The sequence below is a fragment of the Rhinolophus ferrumequinum genome, chromosome 13 (genome assembly GCF_004115265.2).
Source record: "Rhinolophus ferrumequinum isolate MPI-CBG mRhiFer1 chromosome 13, mRhiFer1_v1.p, whole genome shotgun sequence".
In the NCBI taxonomy this organism is placed as follows: domain Eukaryota; kingdom Metazoa; phylum Chordata; class Mammalia; order Chiroptera; family Rhinolophidae; genus Rhinolophus; species Rhinolophus ferrumequinum.
In genome coordinates, this window is record NC_046296.1 from 60324134 (window position 1) to 60349357 (window position 25224).

The window sequence follows — 25224 nt, forward strand, 5'->3', positions numbered from 1 at the left end:
CACAGGCAGTTCAGTAGGTTTACCTGGAAAGGCAGCCTGGGCTCTGAGGGTTTGTAACCTGTTTTAAGGGGCTCTGAAAAACATTGAGAAGAGGACAAGGTCTTTTGGAACCAGAAATACATATTTTTGTTATGACTTTATATGGTTTCATACATTGCTTATGCGATTGGATTACTTAGATGCTTGTTTTCTCTAATATTCATTTGCTTCACAAATATTTGAGCGCTTACAGTGTGATAGGCATTGAGATAGAATGATCAACAAAATAGACAGTTTGCCTGCCTCCACAGAGCTTCCAGGTTAATGTTATGCAATTTGAACAGCGCATGCAAATCAGTAAGAGAATCACAACCCCCATCTTAGAGCAAAAGAGCAGCATGTGGCCTGCGGTTAAGAGGCCTTGGAAATACAGACCTAGCCTTGTCACATACTAGTTTCTCTTGTGTAATGGCTTGAGTCTTTGGGGACCTTAAGAAGAATGCATTTTGCACGTGGGACAGATGTGTCTTTGAGGACCAGGCGGTAGACTGTGGTAGGCAGAGTAATGACACGCACCCCCAAAAAATATGTCCAGGCTCCAGCCTGTGAATATGTTACCTTACATGGCAAAAGGGAACTTGCAACTGGATGACAACCCTTGAGGATGGGAAGATTATCCTGGATGACCTGCGGGAGCCTAAGCGAATCGCACGAGTCCTTAACAGTAGGGAACCTTTCCTGGCTGTAGTCAGAAATATGATAGACAATAGAGAGATACAATGTGAAGATTTGGCCCAGTGTTGCTGGCTCTGAAGACCGAGAAAGGGGTCCCGTTAGCCAAGGACTGTGGATGGACTCTAGAAGCTAAAGAAGGCAAGAAATATTCTCACACAGAGCCTGCAGAAAGGAACACAGTGCTGTCAACAACCTCGTTTTAGCCCAACAAGACTCATTTAAGATTTATGAGCTACTAAACTGTAAGACAATCATTTTGTGTTGTTGAAGACACTGAGTTTGTGGTAGTTTGTTATGAAGTCATAAAAAAAAAACAAACAAAAAAAAAACTAATGCATCATGTTAGCCAACTTTTCAACCTCTCCCCAACCCGTTGTCCTTACTTGTAAAATGAGGGTAATGATCCTCATAGAATTGTTATGAGGATTTGATGCCATAAACTGTAAAGTGGTGAGCACTGTGCCTGGTGCCTAAGGATGACAAAAAGAGGCTCAAAACAGATCCACCAAAGAGCTTTAAAAAGGAGGCTGAGGGAATACTTCTCATCACAAGTCAGAAGGCTCACACTGGCTCAGGGCCGGGAACCAACAAGATATTAATATATGTGAGGTTAGGTAACTCGCCTCCTTTCCCTGGACTGCAGGTCTTCCAAATGAGGAATTTGAATGAGAAGATTTATTTCTAAGGGCATCTCCTGTTCTGACATGGATGAATAATACAAATGAAAACCCATTAAACTTTTGCATTCAAGTGTGAAGAAATAAGATATTATTATAACAAAGATTTAATTCGATATGCAGCATTTTGGAAGGCCCTTGCCTTATCAAACGGTTACCAAAGGGTAAGGCTTGAGTTGGCTGGTTGCTTCCACAACGGTTTCCCTTGGTCTAGAAAAGAAAATATAGAAGTACTATACGTCATAAGGACTATGAATATAAAGTGCTTGCAGCTCTACAAAGTGTACCCACTGCCCCAGCATATGCATGGCCCTAGAATTAAGAGCCCAGGCAAAGCCCTTCACAAAATAATCCCTGAAGTGACTTCAGACATTCATCTGGGCACTTAGAGAACAAAAAGAGATCAAAGGCCCTTTTCTAGTACTGTCTGGAGGCAAGTGTCAAATATCAAAAGAACCTTTAACTCAGGGGTGTCCAAACTGCGGCCCGCGGGCCAACTGCGGCCCGCAATCCATTGTTAATTGGCCCGCAGCAAATTCCAAAAATATATTTAGTTTACTTAAATAAACCAGGGGAGGCAATACGTACTTCACCTCGAGTGAGTGGCCCGGCTGTTTGTGTATTTTACCGCATACGGCCCTGGGTGAAAACCGTTGAAAAAAGTTTGGACACCCCTGCTTTAACTGTTTTCTGGTGCAGAGCTATTGGGGAAAGCAATGAGTAAATGAGAGGAAGTTTGGGGTTTTAAGTGGAAGGAAAAGTTGTGTCCATGGTAGGTTCCTGGAATATTTCTGCTCAGCTTGTCAAAGGACAAATAAGGACTTTTTCCTTCCTGGGTTGTATCAATTCCAAAGCCTGGAGCAATGGTCGGGTCTGAGTGGAAACATAGCTCCCCCATAGGATGCCAGGCTGTGCTGGGGCCTTAGGGTCTTCCCAGGACAAGGAGGGATTGGTTGAGTTCGCTTTGGAAGACTTCTGGCCCCTGAAGTGAGGGTCCTTCTGCAGAGAGTGGGTGTCAGCGGAGTCTGGCACTGGAGGCCCTTCTGTATGTGACCTGACCTAGTCCTGGGGGCCCCTCTGTGAGGCCTGACGTGCAGTGAACAGGCTGCTGTTCCACGGAACAGAGGGCACTGGGCTTTCCCTCCTGTAGCCTTTCTGACTTCTCTCTCCTCTCTGTCTCCAAGGAGTCCTGGTCTGGGAGATTTCGGCGGGGCTGCTTTCAGGCTGCCAGGAAATGAAGGGGTTTAGTTTAGGATTTTGCTCATCCCCTGGGTTGGAAATACTTAAATTTTAGCTCTTTGCTTCTTGTCTTGGAAAAACAAAACAAAAAATAACTTGGGGTTTAAAGAAAATCACATGAAAGCTTAGAGAAAAGGGGTATTCTTGTTCTTATACACAATTCTTGGGAATATAAATCCGTAAAATTATTTGATAATCAAACTAATAAAATCAGTTTTATAAATTGCGTGTATCCTTTGGCCCAGTGATCCCATTTCTGGTAAAGTATCCTAAGGAAGTAATCATAATAAGTGTACTCACTGCAACATAGTTTATTATAATTTAAAAAATGGCAACAACTTAAATATTCATCATCAGGGGATTGGTTAAATATGTTTTAGCACCACTGCACAAATGGAATATTAGTCAGCTATTTCAAATATGAAATATTTATTATTATATGTACTGTTACATATATTAATATGTATATAACCACTTACAGAAAGAGAGATTTGGAAAGATGCCTAGTTTATCATTTTAATTAAAAAGGTATAATAGGAACTAGGAAGTATAATAATAAACCATTTCTATAAGTAATATTTATATTTAGTAAAGTAAAGCTAAAAAATACTCTTCAAATTTTAACGGGATCAACAAAAAGTAATAATTACATTACAATTTCAATGAGCAAAAATTATCATAGTGTTAATATACTACTCAACCACATTATGTCCCTTGGTCCTGGAAGCAGGTTATTGGGCTGGAGGAGACTTTGGGGGTGGAGGATAGGGTACTACAGAAGAAAAATGGTCCCCTGAACAGTGTCTAGGGAATAGAAAACTCCAATAGCCAGTTCCCAAAGGAGAAGATGGAAGATAGAAGATGATACTTTCGCCACCTGCCGGAAGACACAACGAGGAGACAGGCAAGTTCCCTACCAAATTCATCTACCCACTGGGTGGTGCTTTACTCAGACAGGATGTAGGATGGGGCAGAGCCTGAAAGCTCTTGGAGCCAAAGAAGACCAGAAATCTATACTTGTAGGTTGGGTTCTTTTAATTCTTATTACCTTACAGGTGCCTTCCTTTTATTTTTTGTTTTATGTGTGTAATTGCGATAGATTAAAAATGCCCACAATTTATTTGTCATTTCTGCTATCTAAGTCACCTCTGATGACACTGAGCTTGGCCATGTAATTTGATTTGTCCAATGGGCTATGAACCAACATGACTTAAGCAGAAGCTTGGTGAGTGCTTATGCAGTGGAGATTGTCTTTTTGAACTCTGCTTTGAGGTGGCCATGCTGAAAGGAAGCTGGGGTAGCCTACTGGAGGGTGAAAGGTTATATAGTGGAGAAAAGAGGGGCCCAGTCAACACCCACTACCACACATGAGTCAGGTCATCTTGGACGACCCAGCAATTGCATTTGTCATCTGAAATCATAAGAGTGAGCCCAGGAGAGACCAGCAGAAAAATCACAAAATCCTGAGCAATAACAAATAATTTGGTTTTAAGTCATAAGTCTGGGGTATTTAGTTACACTAGACAACTGATATAGTAGGTATTGGTGTTCCTTTTGTAATAAACTCCTGCAGTCTCCGCTGTGCTATGGAGTCAAAACACGGGCCATAAAGGCAGAGATTAAAATGGTGAAACTTAGTGGGACTGAGGCCTGACCATTTGGCCATTTACCACCACCTCCCCTGTCCTGAAAAAAGAATGTCCTTCCAAAGCAGCTTCCTGCTCAAATTTTGGAGACCTTTAAAGGGAATCATTATCTTAAAGACCATTTCACCCTGTAGGGAGTAATATGACCTTTTTCATATGTGAGAAAAAACTAACCATTATTTAAGACTAGCAAGAAGATTGGAGAGCCTTTCTGGGTCACGTGCAATGTAGAAGGATTAGAATAGGTATAATTGTTATCCTCATTGTTCAGATGGAGAAACTGAGCCTCAGAGAAGTCAAGTGACTTGCCCAACCTCACACAGACAGCAAATTGCAGGGCCAGGCTTCCAACTCAGGTTTGTCTGAGGAGAAAGCCTTTACTTCCAGCCATTATTCAATACTTCCTCTCAGATGTTATGCTAATTTCCCTGAACAATCCACTCAGATAGGAAATGAGTACCTTAAATTTCTGAATCCCAGTTTTCTCATATGTAAAATTGGAGTATTGGCAGTGTCTATGCCATAGGGTTTGGATGAGGATTAAGTGAGATGGTACGTGAGCCCTTAGACAAAAAGCCTGGCCTCTAATAAGCAGTAGTAGCTGGTCACAGTGGGAGGCAAGGCAGCGGTGATGTCAGTGAGGGAACCAGTAAAATCATTCAAAGGGAATCAGGACTCCTGCTCTGGTTACGTCAATCCCTGAGGGAAGAGCCGAGTTTCCACCCGTGACTTAGACGGGTAATTCACTCTCTACTGCAATGTCCCTGGGACATGCTAGATGCTTTCTGTGCAAATCACCCAGACCCACAAGTTCAACTTCTGCAAAGGAAGGGACAGAGAGGCACCAAGAATCACTCTCACTGCAGTGAATGGATCTGCAGCTCTTGGCTTCCCCAGGCCCTTAGCAGCTGCTGCAGGATCTACATTCAGTGATGCTGGTTGGCTGAAAAACACCAGGAGTCACGTGCAGTCAATGCTGTGTGTCTCTGCTGGCTGTGAGCAGGCATAAATTGCTTGGCTCTCACCTACTCATTTCCTGCTCCCTTTCCATTTCTGTTATTCAGATGAACAACCAAATTAGAAGATAATAGTGTTTTGTTTCAGAGATTACAATGTGTGCACTGTCACCTAGCTTCTGTACCCAGGAACATTTCTTCACAGAAGACTGAAGCCTAGAATTTGCTAAGAGGCATATAGAGCTTCCATTTGCCTGCTCCGGAGATAAAAATCCATGTACTTTAAGTGCCATCAAGTTTTCTCTTCAGATGATTCAACTATCATCATCAGGAAAGTTTTCAGCTGTCTAGCACCTTCCCTCCCCTAAAATACAAGATATATTTTGGGATTTTTGTTTGTTGTTTTCATAAAACACAGTGCTCCCTTTATCATCTACCAACTGCTCCTCATTCTGAAAATGTAGGGAGGGCTATGGTCACCCTTTTGGCACCCAAATATCTGTTGTAGTCACCTGACTTTAAAGATCTAAATAAAATTGGCTTTGTTGCTTTCAGTGTTCATATCCCACATAGGAGTGAAGTTGTATGGTTCTTGGCTTTTTCCGTCTGACTTATTTTACTTAGTATGATAATCTCAAGCAACAAAAGAACAAGACAAACAAACAAACAAAAACTCACAGACACAGACAACAATTTAGTGGTTGCCAGATGGTAAGGGGGACAGGAGGGGGTGGTAGAAGAGGGTAAAGGGGGGGCAAATATATGGTGATGGATGGAGAACTGACTCTGGATGGTGAACAAACAATGCAATATGTAGATGATGTATTAAAGAACTGTATACTTGAAAACTATATAATTTTACTAACCAATGTCACCCCAATAAATTTAACTATAAATAAATAAATAAATAAATAAATAAATAAATAAATAAATAAATAAAATTGGTTTTAAGCTCTAGCCGTCATCCTGGGAGGTCCAATGCTCTCTCCAAGACAATGCTGAATCCCCAGGGCTAACATTCTCACGTCACTTCTTATTCTCACTTCTTTGTCCTTCAGAACCTTCTCTCTACTGACTTCTTGTATATTCTCTGCTTTCTTCCACTCCAGCTGTTCTTTTCTCAGTGCACTACTGTCCCAAAATATATCACCACTTTTCACTGATTCCTTCAAAATTGAACATTTGAGATAGTTGTGATAGTAAATTTCCTTAAACAAAAGCTGGACTGAAAGTAGAAAGAGATCACATATAACATAGATGATACACTTAAGACACAAAAATTTTAACTTTGTTTTTTAAAAGTCCTCTGCCAATTCTCCCTTACAGAGCTTTTCACTGGCCATATTTATGTCTAATGCCTCCCTATCTCTTGCAAAATATAATCACAGTTTTTGGGGTGCCACCCCAACCCAAAATTCTCCTCAGTGACTTATACAGGAAAGTCAAGTTTTCTCTTGGTTTCAGCCCTCTCCCACCTCCCTAACTCAAAATCAGGCCCATCCATCCAGGACTGTTTCTAAACAAAGACATTTATCCTCTGGAGAAGGATTTTAATGTAGTTAAGTTTGAGTCAAACTTTCTAAGAGAAGGCACATTGTAGAGTGGAAGAAGCACTGCACTAGGAGGGAGGAGACCCAAGTTTGAATCCTAGCTCTACTGTTTCCTAGTTTTTTGACTTTGTGAAAAAATAACTTACTATCTCTGAGCTTCTCTCTTCCTCTGAAAGTTGTGTCTAATGAATCCCTCCCAGGGCTCATAGTAGGGCAAGCAACTCAGTGACTATAGAAGCGTGAGTGGGATTCAGAAATGATTGTGGTACGCCACATAGTTTGGGTGATACAGAACAACTGTTAAGTAACCTGACCCCTACTCTCAGGAACTCACATTTCAGTTGAAAACAATAGGAGATGAAACAGTCTGGGAGAGGACTAGCAGGGATTACAAAGACCAACGTAACACAAAATTAGTTGAACATGATTTTATGCCAGTAGATCAAGGAAATGTAGACTTGTGAATCAATGAATGATATGGATATGAAATAGAGAAGGCATGGAAGTGTCAGCTTGCTCATGAAATCAGAACAGAGATGAATTCTGAAGAGGATGCTTTCCAGGAAATATAAAAGTGATCCAGCTTAAAGTTTCCCCACACCGCCTCTGAAAGACACAATCAAAGGAAAACAGAAACTGGGAACAAAGGAGAATTGCCCAGTGTGGGCTGGATGACAGGACTGGCTGTCCTGTATTATAAAGTCCAGGCGCAGGGAGAGAAAGATAAAAGGCACTGTGCAAGCTGTACGGGTAGGAAGTCACGAGAGTTCATTATGATCCAGGGCAGGATACTAGGACATCACACTAGAGGTAACAACATTCTATGGGGAAAATTCAAGAAAAAAAGAGAATCCATGGAACAGCATGGGATTCAAGATGAGTGGAAGAAGAACAGTAAAGCTTGGGAGTTAAGATTCCTATACAAATGGTCCTGTGCAGTTTCATATGACAGTGTTTGTTTATGTCAGCACTCCTCTCAGAAACCCTGGGGCCCTACTTTACATTCCCACAAGTGCGTCTGTAACACTTTTAAAAGAAAAGCACATTGGTTCTGGAGCCTAACATATACCATCTTATAAAATCCTGGGAGAAGGCACTCCAACTTGTCAAATAAGAAGAGGACAGATGCAAAGAGACCTTGGGACACAGCATAAAAGAAGATGCAAGACAATGTAATTTACTGAAAACATTCCACTAGCCACAACTGTAACCAAAGCAATATGAGCATGGCTTTTCTGCTTATGTCTAAATAGGGAAACTATGAATCAAATAGATACATGTGAGATGGTGGCGGGGATGATAGAGAGCAGGGAGTAGAAATGAAAGCTATTGATTGAAAACACATAGAATTAGCTGAAAAAGTGATTTTGTGGCACTAGGTCAATGAAATATAGAATTGTGAATGGCATAGTCTTTGCCACTATATCTTTAGTCTTGAAAATCTCCACTCTTACCTCCTACTGCCCCAATCTCTCACTCTCTCACTGTTAGTATATATATATATATAGCTTAGTCTGAGTTCTTAGTTCAAGAACAGGTAGAGAGAACGTGGTATTTAGCTCCTCAGTACCATCAGCTCAGTCAACATTCAGAGGTAACAACTCTGATATATTCCACTGTGGAGACAGAATAGGTTTTGAAAACCCAATAACATTCAATGACCAGACAGCTGGGATGTTTTATAGCTGGGGAATAAAAATATCTATTACTTCCCTCTAAGGCGCTTGGAGCTGTATATGCTGCCATATATTCTTAGTATCAGATCTTGAAACTACTTCATTGACTCCAAGTTCCAAAGAACTCCAGGACATATATCACAGGGACAAAACTAGTTAAGTTCCAGTTGGTAGAGACCCCCTACGTCAAACTCCCACCGTTCAGAAGGCAAAGTAATGAACTTCTACAGGTAGACTTGAGGAAGCCTATAGCGTTTAAGATCTCTCCAAAATTTCTAAAAGAAATGCAATCCATACACGTTAGTGTCTGACAATTGTACTTTCTATAGAAGAGAAGAGAGAATGGACACAGAATGTCAGTTTTCTCCAGTTCATATTAAACCATCTAAGTACTTTAAGACTTCCTTTAATTTATCAGACCCAATTTATTCTTAAACAGCTAAAACAACTTTCAGTGTAATGTCTTTGTTCATATTTATTTTGAAATTAAAAGCTGTTTTAAAATGCTGACAAGAACATGGTAAAGTAGCACTTTGGTTCACTGCTGGTAGCAGTTAGATACGCACAACCCATTATTTCCTGGTCATAAGACTGTTACATTTGTCCTCGCAGTTCTTAGACGTAGAACCTTCACTTTCCTTAGATAACCACTAGCTTGGGGAATGTGTCTGCAATGTTCCTAATATTTATGTGAGATAAGATCCACCAAATGCCATTTTAAGACCTGGTTTTACACTGGAAATGAGAGGTCTGTGGACCAGGTACAAGTAAACACGAATCTGCCAGATAAAGAAAAATAGTCATCAAGAAAAAACATGGAAAGCAAAGTAAAACAAAAACACAACAACAACCAAAACCAGAATAAAGTTGTACATAGAATGAAGAAATCTGACAGACTATCAATGATAGTCATCAAAATCACCAATTTGAAAATGAAGTTACTTTAGATGAAATTAGATTTTTGGAATAGTCCCCAAAATATTGAGATACATCTATCTAGAATGTTTGAATTCATACACAGCCTTTGTTAGCAAAAGCTTGTCCTTCTATCTAAAAAGGAGAGGAAGAAAGGAGTGGGGTAGGAGATGTGGAGAGGGAGAGGGAAAGAAGAAGGAGACAGAAAAGATGAGGGGAAAATACACCACAGCCAGGACATCCCCACGTCGGTGGCAGGCAGTCATTCCTGATACTTACGCAGTTGAATGTTTCTGCATCTTTTTTGCCAGAGAGAATTCTAGAATAGAAATGACTGAGATACACAATTGTAACAACAAAGTATATGTTCTGAAATTATAGCTACTTCAAGCCATTTCTCATTGCATACAGGACTTTGCATTCAAGGAGAAGCACTCCTCCAAGAAGCTCCAGGCATTTTATAAAATCTAATTCCAATCAACCACTCCAGTAGGGACAATAATAAGTCATTGTTAAGAGACGAATCTAGTGGGCACGTAGAAATTTGTTTAAAACTCTGGTAATAGCTCTATGTACTTCTCTTTCCTTGATTTCTCCAACAAAGCCCTCTTTAAAATATAACATTGTTGAATTGAATGAACAGTTTCTGCAGGAAGCCATGAGGGCTTTTTGGAAACAGAAAGAGAACTAGGACCCTCTTTAGAGTTCCTATTCATTGGTTTTCAGAACTCCTGGATAAAGCCACGTGTCAAATGTCCAAATAGACAAAATGAGGAGCAAAGTTCAAAAAACAGAAGTGACCATACCAGATAGGCCCTGTTTGCATCCCCAGGCTCATCCTCCAGCCTCTTCATCCCGCTCTCTGCCCAGCAGGCCAGCCTCTAGGGTGCATCTCTGACCCCCTTGCCTCCCAGCTTCCTGTTGGGCTCAGCCCTGGGGGAGGGGCACCAGAGCAGCAGGCTCTCTGAGGGCAGGAGCAGAGGGAGGTGTGGGTATTTATCTTCCTGCTCCCTCCCTGCTGGGCCACAGTTTGGGTGTGGCTGCTCTTCCTACAGCCACAGCTCCTGTCTGGCCGGTGGCCCCACCAGCAGTTTCAGTTCTTGGGGCATTACAGTAGCCTGTCTCTCTCCTCCTACCCTTCAGACTGAAGGTGGCACTGGCTTCTCACTGCTGCCAGGCCCTCAGTGATACATCCCTTATCAGCATCCCTGACACTGCCCACTCCTTGTTAATCGCTCTTCAGTTACTCCTTCAAGGGGGCCCTCTGTTTATTGTTATAACTGACCGTAAGAGTGACTTTCATGGCTTTGATCTTGTCATCAGAGTGGTGCCGGGAAAGTCCTACACTGTGCCCTGGTGGTGTTTGTCTTTTTGAGATCACCTTTCTCTTTTCCAAAGGCGGGTGGGGGGAAAACCTTCTCATTGTGCAGAAATCAACAGTGATGATATCTACCCCAGAGAAAAAGTGTTTGCAGTCTTGAAATCTATGTGTGGATGTGAACAGTGATAGACAGAGAGAGAGAGAGAGAGAGAGAGAGAGAGAGAGAGAGAGAGAATTGGGAGGAGGCTTTGCAGCAGCCCTGGAGGATGGGTTGGTGCATCCAGTGTGTAGAGAGAAGGAGAAACAGCAAAGCAGGGGAGGGAAATAGATGTGGGGAGCTTATAAAGGCGAGGAAACAAAGCCCCAGGAACCACAGTGGCAACCTTAACTGCGGAGGCGGGGAGTCTGCAAGTCCCTGCCACATGCTTTGCAGGGGGCAGAAACCCTGCAAGACATGAGACAGAGCTGATTCCTTCTGAGATCACTGGAGACGAGGGGTCGCCTAAGTAGATAGAAGGGAGGGGGGAACAAGTGTGGTCAGTCCCTCTTGGTTGAAGGACAGATAAGAATTTCTTATAGATGAGAAAGAAGAAACTTGAACTCAATGCAACCTTCTACAGTTCACTTAGAGGTGAAATGTCAGACATAGGAAATTAGTGAAATAATTTAATTTAAATGTTGGACAAATCTAATTATAAGGCGATCTGTAGTATCCGGAGTGAGTCCTTCTTAAAATATATGGTTGGTCTTAACAGCTCTCTTTTTAGAACTCAGAGAAGCTCCACTTTTTTATCTGAAATTATTCAATGCAAGGTGGATCTGACCAACAATCTATTTATTTAGTGGGTGCCCAGCTGGGAAGAGACTCTACCCAACCTACTTGGCAGAGATAGGTGAGGGATACAGAACTGATCTGTGAACACAAAGAGTTATACTTTCAGGAAAAGGAGAGAGGGAACCACAGAAAGCTGTGAAACTTTAGAGAACTAAGAAGCCACGAATATCTCCTGTGCCAATTACCTTCACCTGCCATGTTACAGTTGAGGAAACTGAGGCCTCAAAAGGATGAAGGACGTACCCACTCTTACAAGGCCAGCACTGGACTGCAGCTCCCTGCATTCCCAGAATGCTCCTGTCCAGAGAGGATAAATGGCCAGGATCACATCTACTTCTCAGGGCCCACCCCTCTGGAGAGTTGGCAGGTTCTTGAGCTCTTGCAAATAGGGAGACTTCTGAGATAGGAAAGGTGTCCCTGTTTCTTCAGTTTACACTGAGGTGTGTGTGCATTGTTAACATTCCTTGAAAGTATATCAACAGAAGATATGCCTTATTTCACCAAGAAAAATATCACGAGTTTATTGCAAAGCCACCAATAGACCATCCTTTGGATTTTTACACATGGAAAAATACCAAAGTCTAGGCCCAAACCTGGCTCCTGTCTTGAGGCCACTTAGTTGATATGTTTGCTTGTAAGTGTGGCTGGTGGACTAGAGATTGCTCTGAATCAAGATGACATTTAATGGAACACATTCTTGTCTCACAGAAACAACTTCAACAATAGCCATTCAGAAGGGAAGCCATTATCACTGGGATGTTTACAAATCAATTTCCCTGCAGTTACTTCCCTGGACCTCCCTTGCCATCTGTGGCATTTCCATGCAGACTCCCTTGTCCCTGAATTTTGGAAGAGATGGCATTTGCTCCCCATGTTCTGACTGCATGCTGGGACAGGGGGACGCAATAGATAGATGAACAATTCATATAGGACATAATGGCTTCTAAGTGTTACCATTTATGCTACAGATTCCTGGGTTTTCCTCGAATGGGAAGAACCATTTTAGAGAGAGCTACACCTTTTTGTATTCATCAACTAAGTAGAAAGTCCAAAGTTGGTAAATACCTGGCTGTGCTGCCAACAAAATTGGCTACATGAACCAGGTATCTATCAGGACCAGCAAAGTTAGGTAATGGTAGTGAGAGAACAGGTCACACTGATGGAGTCTAGGATCAGATACCCAGGTAGACCCTCGGGATTGGGTAAAGGCCGGGGGTCTGAGAGGAATAAGACCATGTAGCAGGGGAATGAGTTCAGAGGTAGATCTAGAATGCAGAAATAGGCCCATAGGGAAAGAGAAGATAGATTCTAATACAGATAGAAAAAATTCCAAACTAAGAGTCCAAGAGCTATTCTATCTCTCTAAGGGGTCACGGTCAGGGATTGTCAAAAGCACCAGAAGGTTATGGGTAATTTATAGAAAGATAGCAGCCTGTAGAAGAAAATTGGTCACGTCAGGGCTCTACACTCTGTACCTTTCTGGTAAGGAAAGAGGGATATTAATTTTGTACTTTAGAAAATGTGCTTTAGTAACCAATTTCTTTGGCTACTTCTGTAGCTCTAACGTCGTTCAAACAGATATTGATTACCTGATTGCATAGATAGGAAACCAAGATCAATGAGGCAAAGTAATTTACCTAGGGCCACCCAGCTAAGGGATGGCTCCTTGTGAACTAGAGCCAGGGTCCCCTAATAGCAGTGACGCATAAAGAGCACAAAATAAGAAGTTAAAAAAAAAAAGTTCCTGATTCTGTTGCTTATTAGCTCCTTCATCTCCCTGATTTCTTCATCTATAAAATGGAGTTAATAACAACTATTTCACAGGATTGTTTAAGAATTAAAGCAGATAAAACAATGTGCATAAGCCTATAAAGCAATATGTTATACAAATATAATGTATGGCTATGTCTACCTCGTCGTCATGCTTTCTTTCGTCTTTAATAAACAAAACTAAACAGTGGCAAGCTGTCATGAAACTATCAGGTAGTTAATTACACAAAGAATTCCCACATATGCCATGAACGTCAAAACAATTTCTTTATTTCCACTCCAAAGGGAACTAACTACCTCACCAAATAAGAATACACTGCCCACCTATTATGTGTTTCCCCATCACATGCTGCGTAAATTCCGGCATTTGACTAATGTCATAAGTGACACCCTTCTTACAAACAGCCAGAATATGGCCACTGCAGAGAACTGAATGACGACAGTATAGCACTTTTCTCTCAGCAAGAAATCTGACCCCGGAAGTCTCTGAACATTTCTCAGAGTGGTGAGAACGAGCTTCTTCAAACCTCCGCAGGCTCAGATTAGTGATCACCATGAACGCTCATTAGACAGCGCTCTATGGCCTAGCCCATACCTATGGCAGAGTATCTGTCAAGTTGCTAAAGGCTTAAACAAAGGATCCCAGTACTTCATAAATCTAAAGCTTAACAGGTTCCATTTTTTCATATTTTCCCCAAGCCACATCATCACCACCAGCACGATTAGTCACACACATCAGATTGTGCTGTCTTTTCTGTGGGGAGCTTACACATTTCTAGTCATCAGGGAGCAAAAAGTAAAGAGTGGTTGTGGTGCATGCCCCACTTTGCACAGCAAAACGGCTTTATTAGTAGCTTGAGGATCAAAAGACCAGCGGGTCTAAATCCTCTAGCCTCTCCTCGTGGCTTAGTAAAATTGAGGAATCTCAACAATAGACACTTAAAAAGTTTGTAAAGGTCAAAGAAATCATTGAATACGATGTGCAAAAAAAGGAAAAAGATAGCAGTTCTTCCACTTGCTCATTCTTTGATTCCCTCATTCTGGACCTTGGGTTGGAGGACACTTCTGTGGTCTGAGTGTTTCTCCCCTTCTGTGTCGAAGATGGAGGGGACATTTATGACTCCCTCAAGTGTGATTTGATGGCCGCAGTGCCTCCCCCCATATTGTGGGCTGCTGATTCCAAAAGTGAAACCACGAGGTGTCCACCTGTGCCTCTCATTGTCACATGAACAAGTGGGACCCTGACTTAGCCTCGCATCGTGCCCCTGCCCCCACCCCCGGCTCCTACTTCATTTGTCTCTCACCGGATTATTTCTTTTTAAGTCTCAGTCAGAAGGGCTGAACCAATCGGTACTGGCTCAGCTGCTCTTTCTTACCTCAGGAGACAGCTTGCTTCTAGTCATACTGCGAAGAACATTCCCCAGTCAGGTCTTAGGAACCACCATAAAATTATCTCTAATTTACTGTACACTTTAAACCAAAACAGACTTGGCATATATCCCTAAGCATAAGCAACATACCTCTGAATTATTTTCCAAGAGAACATCACCCTAAACAACAGTCTATAGGAATTTTCCCCTCAGAGGCTTTCAAGGGCTTTCCTTCTCCCCACCGACCCTCATCCTGGGAGATAACAACAAATGGAATTGTGTAAAACCCTCTAAGCAGAAGAAAAATATGTCAGTCATCACTCCTGCCCCTAACCAACAGCAAAACAAAAATAAAAAACAATGCACTGAATTAGACAAATTCTTGGCCCTTTGCTGTGGGCCTGCGTACAGCTGTGCATCCTGCAAATGCCCCAGCCTGGCAGGAAGACACACGTTGGCAATGATGGGGGCAGCCGACACAGGACGTAGGGGAAGGTTTCCCACCCCTTCCACAGATAGGAATTTCTCAACTGCAAACACACCGGAGGACTCAGGGCTGCTGCCGTGTCTCAAACTGTACCCTGCACAATAGCACCCACCTACGGGGCGAGGGGCTGAAATCAAAGCCAGGACCTGCCTACCTTAAGCCCAGAAAGGGTCTCTTTTTAAATTCACCCAAAGATTCATCCTCTTGGTAAAAGGAGTGTCCACAGGGCTGCCAGGCTGTCCCCATTTAGGACCTAAAGAGTATGTGACCTGACAGGGCAAGAGGCTCCAGGCCTCCTTGCCTGCCATGACCCTGCTCAGCTCAGCCACCTCCTCTGATCAGCTCCTTCCAAGGAAGGGGAGGGGAGGGAAGGGGAGGAGAAGGGAAGGAAGGGGAGGGGAAGGGAGGAGAGAGAAGAGGGGGAAGCATTTTTGCTCAAAACTAACAAGGACCAAGTCCAGCTGCATGAGCCCACGCTGACCAGCTCCCTGGGTTGTGTTACCTCGACTTTGGCAAGCCAACCAACAATATTATGTCTGTCTCTAACCAGAGGCTGAATGGCATGTGGCTTCTCTGGCCGGCAGTGTCCAAGCCCAGCCCACCAGCTCAATGCCCCTTCCCCTGCTTTCACTGCCCCAGTCACATGCTCGTACACAGCCCTCCCTCCTTCTCAGCCTGTAGGTCCTGTGTGGAAGCTCAACTAGGCTCGTGGAAAAGCATTAGCAAGAGGGAAGGCAGAAACCCTCTGAGTGTACAGTACCCTTACCTGTCAACAGGAGGTATTTTTAAACCTGTACTCACCACTCTGTTTTTCAGGGAGTGATATAAAATGTGAATATACTAGTTTGGTACACAGAATCTTCCCTAACCTGTCACTGCCAACCTGATTGTCAGTCTTGCGCACTAATGTTTCTTGTGTCACACTGATGATCTAACAGCACCAAACTTCTCCTCACTTAAGCTGTCCACCCAGTGAAGGGTCAACACCTGCTTTCTACTCTGATACTCTCTTGACTTGCTCCCTTTGCAACATTCATCTCTACCACTGCATTAAGCACATTGTATTATAACACCTGTGTGTTCATTCCTCCATACTAAAGCTATAAGCAACTTAAGGAAAAGCACCATACCTTATTCAACTCTGAATTCCCAGCACTTAGCACAAGGTCTGACCCTTGTCAGTACTCCACAAGTGCTATTTGAATGAATGACTGAATTGAATGAATGATTGTGGAAGTGGTATCAGTGAGTGGTATCACCCAAATTTAGTTTTGGGTGAATTTGGATGAGAAAAACAAGGTTGTAGCTACAACCTAGGGAACGAAGAATGTATTTTTCCTTCCTTTCTTCCCTCCTTTTGTTTTCATTTCTTCCTTTCTTTCTAATTTTTTTTCATTTCTTCCTTTCTTTCTGATTTTGTTTTCAGGAATGCTAAACTTACAGAGTGAATCCCTTTAGGCTGAAGGAAGGAAGGTCAAGATAGATGACACCATGGATAAGGTTTATGGGTGGGGAATAAAAGGTTGAGGAGTATCACGCAGATTGTCTCACTTTTCTTGGCGAAAACAAAGTGAACATCTGAGGACAGGGAGGAGAGTCTTCAAACAGGGCAGCAACATAATAAGACACCTGTGAACTGAGGTTCTGAATGATAGAATTGCAACCCAGGACAGGCTGGGTCGATAAAGAAACAAGACAAGAGGGAGCTCTTAGGTCGGATGAAGTAGGAGGACCAAGAACTGGAGTTTCAGGAAACAGAGAGCGGGTGTTATGAGAAAGTAGATGTAGGAGATGTAGGAGGCAGGGGCACTGTGGTCAGGTTTCTGATGTAAAGTGGTTCCAAGTGATGCTGAAAGAAGTGTGCTGAAGGAAAAGAGGGAGATACAGTTACTAAATGGTTAGTCCGGACATGCTCTTGGGCCACTCAGGAACACTGTCACAACCCTTCCAAGCACCAGTGGAGCAAAATGAGGGCAGCACCGAAACAAGGGAATGTGAGGGGTTGTTCTATCCTAAAACAGCAGAAGACATAGTTGGCAATGTGAAGAGATGTGATAGATCAGGACGTGGAAGTGAGAATGGGAGCCCACATAATGATGACTTGATAGCGACCCTAAATCCTTCACTTTAACACAGGGAAAAACACAGTTCCCGTTTCAGAGGCCAACAATTTGACTGAAATATGGCAAACCTTGCAAAAAATGTCATCCACTTTCAACTAAACTGATAACTCTGGAATGAAACATACTGCTGAGAAAATGTTCCCAAAGATTCTCAAATATTTTAGTCTCAGGGGTTCCTTTCCTCATCTTTGCTATCTCATTAAGGTGCAGATTCTCAGCTAACGTGGCCTGAACTTCTGTTTACAGCAGCTCCTGCAGATGAGGAAATAATACCTAGAGGAGAAGTGATTTGCTCAAGATCACAGAGCAGGTGAGTAGCAGAATGTAAATTGGGACCCTGAGCTCCTAACCACTAACACATTCCTCCCCACTACAGTGGGATACCACTGGAGGGGAATAAAGGATTCGATCCTGCACAAGTGGTTTTTCTCCCAAGTAACTTAACAGCAGTAACGTTTTCTGTTACTACTAGATATAAATACTGTTCAGGTAGCTCCTTCAGTTTATTACCTTTTCCCCTGTGAACATACTCAGGTCATTATCTTTCACATCACATGATGATATGTAGGAAAACACTGTGGGTATACCTCTATCCTGACAACATGTTTTGTAGAGGACAATTTACAACAGCCAGATGGTCTCAATTTGGGGGGACAGGCTTATCTCCAGTATTCAGACCTTAAAGCCCTGCATTTTATATCTATTTACGTGTAACTGTTTTCTGTCCATAGAGACAATTTGTTAAAATGATTGCTAAGTATGTTTAAGTGTATATCTTCACAAGACTTTTCAAGTGAACCACCCCACAAATCAGGAAAACGATCCTTGTTAGATAATACATTCAAATTTGTGACTTGGTGAAAATGATCAATAATATCACCCAATCTTGTTTTATCCTCTATTTTCAAATTAAATATAAGCCATCCCTTTAGAAATTAATCATTGTGCTCCCAAAATCTGACAAAGAACAAAATGCTGTGAAAATGAAAGTTTCCAACGAAACAGTGATAGTCTTGTATATTTCAGCTTCTATGGTAGCTTCATGGAGGCAGGAAGAACAACGCAGAACCCAGTAAGCTCTCAATATCACCACTGCTCATCAAAATCAAGGCTCCCAAAGCTGGTAGCTCCAGGGTGGCAGCAAAAGTTGTTTATAATTCTGCTTATCAATAGATGTGTCACATTTCTCAGTACTCTTCTTGTTACAACTCCTGCAGCAATTACAATTAGGTAAAGCTACCCAAAACAGAAAGAAAGAAAGAAAATCCCACCATGTAATAGTGTAAAATATAAAACAAATACTATTTTAAACAAAATAATAGTGGTTTAGACCACAAACAGTGATTTTTTAAAAAAACCATATTAACAGAAATTAAGAATTGAGTATTAAGTTTAAAAGCAGATTAGCAGGCAGAAAAATCAGCCAAAAATATAGAAGATTTAAACAACACAATTAACATCAATGACCTAATTGACAGAACTCTGTCTCCAGTGCCTGAAGAACAAACATTTATTACAAACATCAATGGAATATTCTCTAAAATTGTCCATAAGCTAAGCCATAAAGCAAGCACCAACAATTTCAAAGATTAAAATCATTTAGCATATGATCTCTCACCACAATTAGAAAGTTGGGGTAGAAATCAATAATAAAGTACAGAAATAAAAATCTCTAAATTTTTGGAAATTAAGTGATCCACTTCTAAACATTCATGGGTCAACAAATAAATCACAAAAAGAATTATAAAATTATTTTGAAATAGATGTACTGAAAACTACAAAATATAAAAACTTGTGGGATGCCAAAATCTATAACTTCAATTGCATTTATTAAAAAGGACACAAAACTAAAAACCAATAATATAAGCATCCCTTTCTAGAAGTTAGAAAAGGGACAGAAAATTAAATCCAAAGATAGTAGAGGAGAAAATGATACAAATAATAGAAGAAATTAATCAAATATAAAACAAAAAAGAATAGAAAAATAAACAAAACCAAAAGATGATTCTTTTAAAAGACTAACAAAATAGATAAAACCTTGACAAGACTGACCAATAAAAGAAGAGAAGACACAAATAACCAATATGGGGATGAAACAGCATAGAATTACAGTTTGGGCAGAAATTTAAAAGATAAGACATTTTTTAAAATTTTATGCAAAAAAATTTAAAAATTTAAAAGAAATGGGCAAAGTCCTAGGAAAACACAACTTTGCCACACTGGTATGGGAAAAATTAGAAAATCTCAACGATTCTATGTCTGTTTAAAAATTGAATCAATAATTTCAAACATTCCTAAAAAGTATCTTAAAAGGAAAATTTCAGACAAGGTGGATTCATTGGTGATTTTTTTTCAAATAATTAAGGAGGAAATAAATTCAAATAATCTTATTCAAATTCTTTCAGACGTTAGTGCAAGAGGGAACACTTTCCACCTCATTTCAGGAGGTCAATATAACCTTGAGAGCAAACACTAACAAAGAAATTATAAAACAGTCATGCATGGCCTAATAATGGGGATGCATTCTAGGAAATGTGTGGCTAGGCAATTTTGTTGTGTGATCATAGAGGCACTTACACAAACCTAGATGGCATAAGCTACTACTGTAATTGTATGCACTATACTCCTATATGACTGGCAGTGCAGCAGGTTTGCTTACACCAGCATTACCACAAACACATGAGTATGCGTTGTACTACAACACTGTAACTGCTATGATGTCACTAGGCAAAGGGATTTTTCAACTCCGTTGTCATTTTATGGGACCACTGTCATATATGCACTTGGCTGAAATGCCAGTATGCACCACATGACTGTAGAGGAAAATAAAGACATCTCACTTAAAAACATCAGATAGAAAATTCTAAACAAAATATTATCAATCTAAATCCAACAATATATAAGCACGCGCGTGCGCGCACACACACACACACACACACACACACTCAAGTTATACTTACCATAGGAATACAAAATTGATTTAACTTCCAAAAATAAACCAAAGTTTGACAAATGGTCCTGGGGCAACTGGATATCCACCCACACTATACACAAAATTCAACTCAAAGGGTATTATAGACCTAAATGTAAGAGCTAAAACTATAAAACTCTTGGAAGACAACACAGTAATAAATCTTTGTGAAACTGGCCATTGATTTCTTTGATATAAAAACGGAAGTACAAGTGAAAAGAGAAAAAAAATGATAAATTGGATGACACCAAAATTTAAAACTTTTGTCCTGTAAACTATGGCATCAAGAAAGTGAAAATATAATCCACAGAATGGAAGAACATTTTTGCAAATCATATATCTGATAAGGGACTTGTATCTAAAATACATATTTTAAAAAAAACTATTATAACTCATCATAAAAGGACAGATAATCCAATTTAAAATGGGAAAAATTCCAAATAGACATGTCTTTAAAGAAGATATGCAAATGGTCAAAAAGCTTAGAAAAAGGTGTCATTAGTCATTAAGGAAAATGCACATCGAAACCACAGGGATATACCATTTCACACCATGTAGGGTGGTGTATTCGTTTTCTAGGGATATCATGAAAAAGTACCACAGACTGAGTGGCTTATACAACAGAAATTTATTTCCTCACATATCTAAAGACTATAAGTCTAAGATCTAAGCTTTGGCAGGGTTGGTTTCTTCTGAGACTTCTCTCCTTGGCTTGTAGTGGCCATCTTACCTCTCTGGCTTCACATAAACTTCCCTCTGTACATCTCTGTGTACAAATTTCTTCTTTTCATAAGGAAGGACACCATATCGGATTAGAAATAGGAGTACAATCCTGTTCATATTGGATTAGAACCCACCCTTATGACCTCATTTTGATTAATTACCCCTTTAAAGACCCTATCTTCAAATACTATCACATTCTGAGGTCCTGGAACTTAGGACTTTGACATATGAATTTTGGGGGCAAGGGGACGTAATTCAGGCCATAACAGATAGCTGGAATAAAAAAGGCATAAAGTAACAAATGTGGCCAAGATGTGGAGAAACTGGAACCCTTATACATTGCTGTTGGGAATGGAAAATGATGCAGCTGCTTTGAAAAAACAGATTGATAACTTCTCAAGAAGCTAAACATAGCATTACTATAAAATCCAGCAATTCCACTCCTACGTATATATTCAAGAGAATTAAAACTGTAAGACCACACAAAACTTCTATATGGATGTTTACAGCAGCATTATTTATTGTAGCCAAAAAGTAGAAACAACCTAAACAACCCCCCAGTTGATGAATGGATAAACAAAATATGGTATATCTATACAATGGGTTATTACTCAGCAGTAAAAGGAATAAACAAATGATACATGCTACAATATGGGTGAATCTTAAAACATTGTTAGGTGAAAAAACTTAATCATAAAAGATCACAGATTGTATGATTCTATTTATAACAAATCTCCATAATACTCAAATCTATTGGGACAGAAAGTATATAAATGGTTGCTTAGGAATAGAAGACTTTGTGAATATTCATCCAACTGTACTCTGATGATGTGTGCACTTTTATACATATGCTTTAGTACAAATATTTATTAAAATAAAAATTGTGTAAATAAGTAAAATACAAATATTGCTCTGGAAAAAATAAACAAATATTTATGTATATATACATAGACAAAGTCCTGTACGTGGGAGCACACAGAGATGAATCAAATACCATTCTACTCCTAAATAGATTGTGACCTATAAGAGGACTTAAAAACCAGATTGGGATATATGAATCTTAGCTGAATCTTGATGAAAGAACGAGACTTCAACCGGAAAGATCAAACCTAGATGTGGGGTTGCACTGCTATTTCTCAGAAGCTCTTTTTTGTCAGAGCTGAGCACGTGAACTAATAAACAACCAGTTTACCCCCACGTGACCTTCATGGGAGCACCCTGCCTGGTGGAGATGACCTTCGCTTATGACCAGACGAAAGATCCCAGCCTTGAATTTGAGGCTGGACCATGCAATGTTCCAACAAACTCATAAGATGACTTCCGTCCAGGTAGGGCCCTGGAAGCTTGGCAATGCCTAAGAATCTCAGCTATCAGGATGGACCTTAGAAGTCATCTGGTCTACCCATTCAGAAGGGAAAGCTGAGGTCCAGGGAGGGAAACAAAATCATGAGAGTCATCAGCCCACCGATCACTGGGATACAGTACAGTTTTCTTCTCTTGAATTCCTTTTCCATTTGGAATGAGCCAAAGTCATTTTGAAGTTGGAGAACAATATGGCAATGTATTCAACTCATATCTGTGGTTTAAAGAAATAGCCTGCTTGATGTTTTATGTTTCAATTTTCTGTGCAACAATGAAAGTGCATAACTGCAGCGTGATTCTATATTGCTCTATGTGGGCATAACATAGATTTATAGTCTGTAAGGGAAATATCAAGATTCCCTGGCACAGAAAACCCCAGAAATTAAAATAATATTAGGAAAATCAAACAAAGACAACAACTTCCCAACCAAGCAGAAATTGAGACACTGCTTAATTTATTTCTTTTCTCTAATTCTTTAATCCAGGACACTGGGAATATGCTCATGAAAACTTGTATTCTTCCATGTCCTGCTCTCATAGCCATGGCAGTGCTTTCCAGGGTCATAAAATTGTGTGATTAAATTTGCACTCTGATGCTCCGGCATCTGGAGATTTTCTATACTAGAACCTGTCCCAGCAAAACTTGGTAGGTAATTACTGACAGTGCAGAATGGTGGCCAGGTTTCTCTCTGCTTCTGTGTCTACAGCAGAGTTTTTCAACCTCAGTGTTGTTGGCTGGACAGTGGACTGGATCATTCTTTGCTGTAGGGGCTGTCCTTTGTAGGATGTTTAACAATATCTTGGCCTCTAATCACTAAATACCAGTAGCTATTGTGTCAACCAAAAATGTCTCCAGATGTTGTCCAACACCCCTTGGTGGCAAAACCACCTGGGGTTGAGATCACTGATCTATAGTTTAACCACACAGTTGAGATGTGACTTTTTACTTATGAGATACCCAAGTGACAGTGACAGAAAGACACAGTAATATAATAAACTATAAGAGCTACCTTGTACTTAGTGCCTATTATATAAAAAGCTCCATACAAGGTGCCTTCCATACATTATCTCATTTTACCCCCAGGATACTCTAAAAGGTAGTGGATCTATCAATGCTCTCAATGGCTAAAACCATACATTCTAGGTGGTTTAGATAGAAATGGAATTTAATTTACAATATCAGGTAGCTCACTGAATCTCCAGGCATGCCAGAAGGTCAACTTGGAGCTTGGTAGCTAAGAACCACACCCAAGCCACACCGCAGGAATGTTCCAGCAGTGACCCACTGCAGTCTCCGTTGGCAAGGCCCCTAACACACCACAACACATGGTGACCTGCACTGCTGATGCTGAGCTGGGATAAAAACCACATGGCCTCCAAGAGCCAAAGGCATAGCCACACCAGCCTCTAGGAAATTCATTTCTCCTGATGCCCTTTCTCTCACGGGCACACTTTGAATTCTGCATCTTTCACCAGCCATTTGAGTGGCAGAGCCAGCATCATATACCTGTACCTGAGCTGCCCGGGGAATTGGGATAATGAGTTTCTCAGAGCCTTAGGATATAGGGAAATTCTCCAGACACAGGAAGTGTGTTCAGAAGTTCCTGAGTGACCACAAAGCACATTGAATGGCTACACCACAGGTCGATGCCCATTTTAGAGATGAGGAAACAGACTCAGAGAGTTTAAGCCATCTGCTTAAAGTCATACCTATTATGTGAATTCATATACTAGCTCTCCTGTTCTCTGGCCGATGTTTCCTCTATAATATTAATAGTCCAAGGTAATCTGTAGTGCTTACCTCTTCTATCCCTGGCCCTGAGTACAGCTTCCTAGGAAGTTCCTGGGCTAAGATACTATGAGATTATTCCCAATCTGGATTTTTGCCAGCCATGGCAAAATCATCACGAGTTAGTACTTTTGTAAATGTCTCTCAGGGACTGTGACACAGAGCATGTAAGTGGTGGTCAAGGTGGGGGTTCCCAGAGGAATGAGGATGGGCTCTCTCTGCTTCCTCTTCCTGTGGCCTTCAGAGAAATCCCCTCTTCTACTGCCTGGAGGAAAAGGGGGCCAATAAGGCTGTCCAACTCTGCAAGGCACTTTGACCTCCTCCTGCAGGTCCAAACTCTCCCTGGAATGTGGACTCCATGTAGTGACTCACACCTCCATGTAGTGACTCTCTAAGGAGAGAATTCAGAATGGTACTTCCAAGGTTAGGATACAACCATGTTTCTCCGAAAATAAGACCTAGCCGGACAATCAGCTCTAATGCATCTTCTGAAGCAAAATTTAATATAAGACCCGGTCTTATTTTATTATAAGATCTGGTATATAATATAATAAATATAATATAATAAATATAATAAATATAATATAATAAATATAATATAATATAATACAATATGATATAATATAATATAATACCGGGTCTTATATTAATTTTTAATATAACTCATTAATATAACTCATAACAATTTTTAAAAGACTCATTAGAGCTGATTGTCTGGCTAGGTCTTATTTTCGGGGAAACACGGAAAAAGACTGATTTTTGTCTTGAGCACACTTTCTCTCTCTTCTCCGTCTCTCATTCTATCAGCTCTCTCGGAAGGAATCCAACTTCCATGGTATCATCTGCCCTCTGGAGAAGCCCACATGAATGGAAAGGAACTGAGGGCAAACTCCAGCCTACAGTCAGCGAGGAACCAAGGCCCTCAATCCAACAGCTCATGAGAAACTGAATCATGCTACAGCCCCCTAAATGACTTTAGGCGAATCCTCCCCAAGTCAAGCCTGGAGATGGCAGACCTAGCTGGCCCCTGGATGGCAGCCTTGTAATAGATCCTGACCCAGAGGCACCAAGCTAAGCCATACCCAGCTTTCTACCCCAAT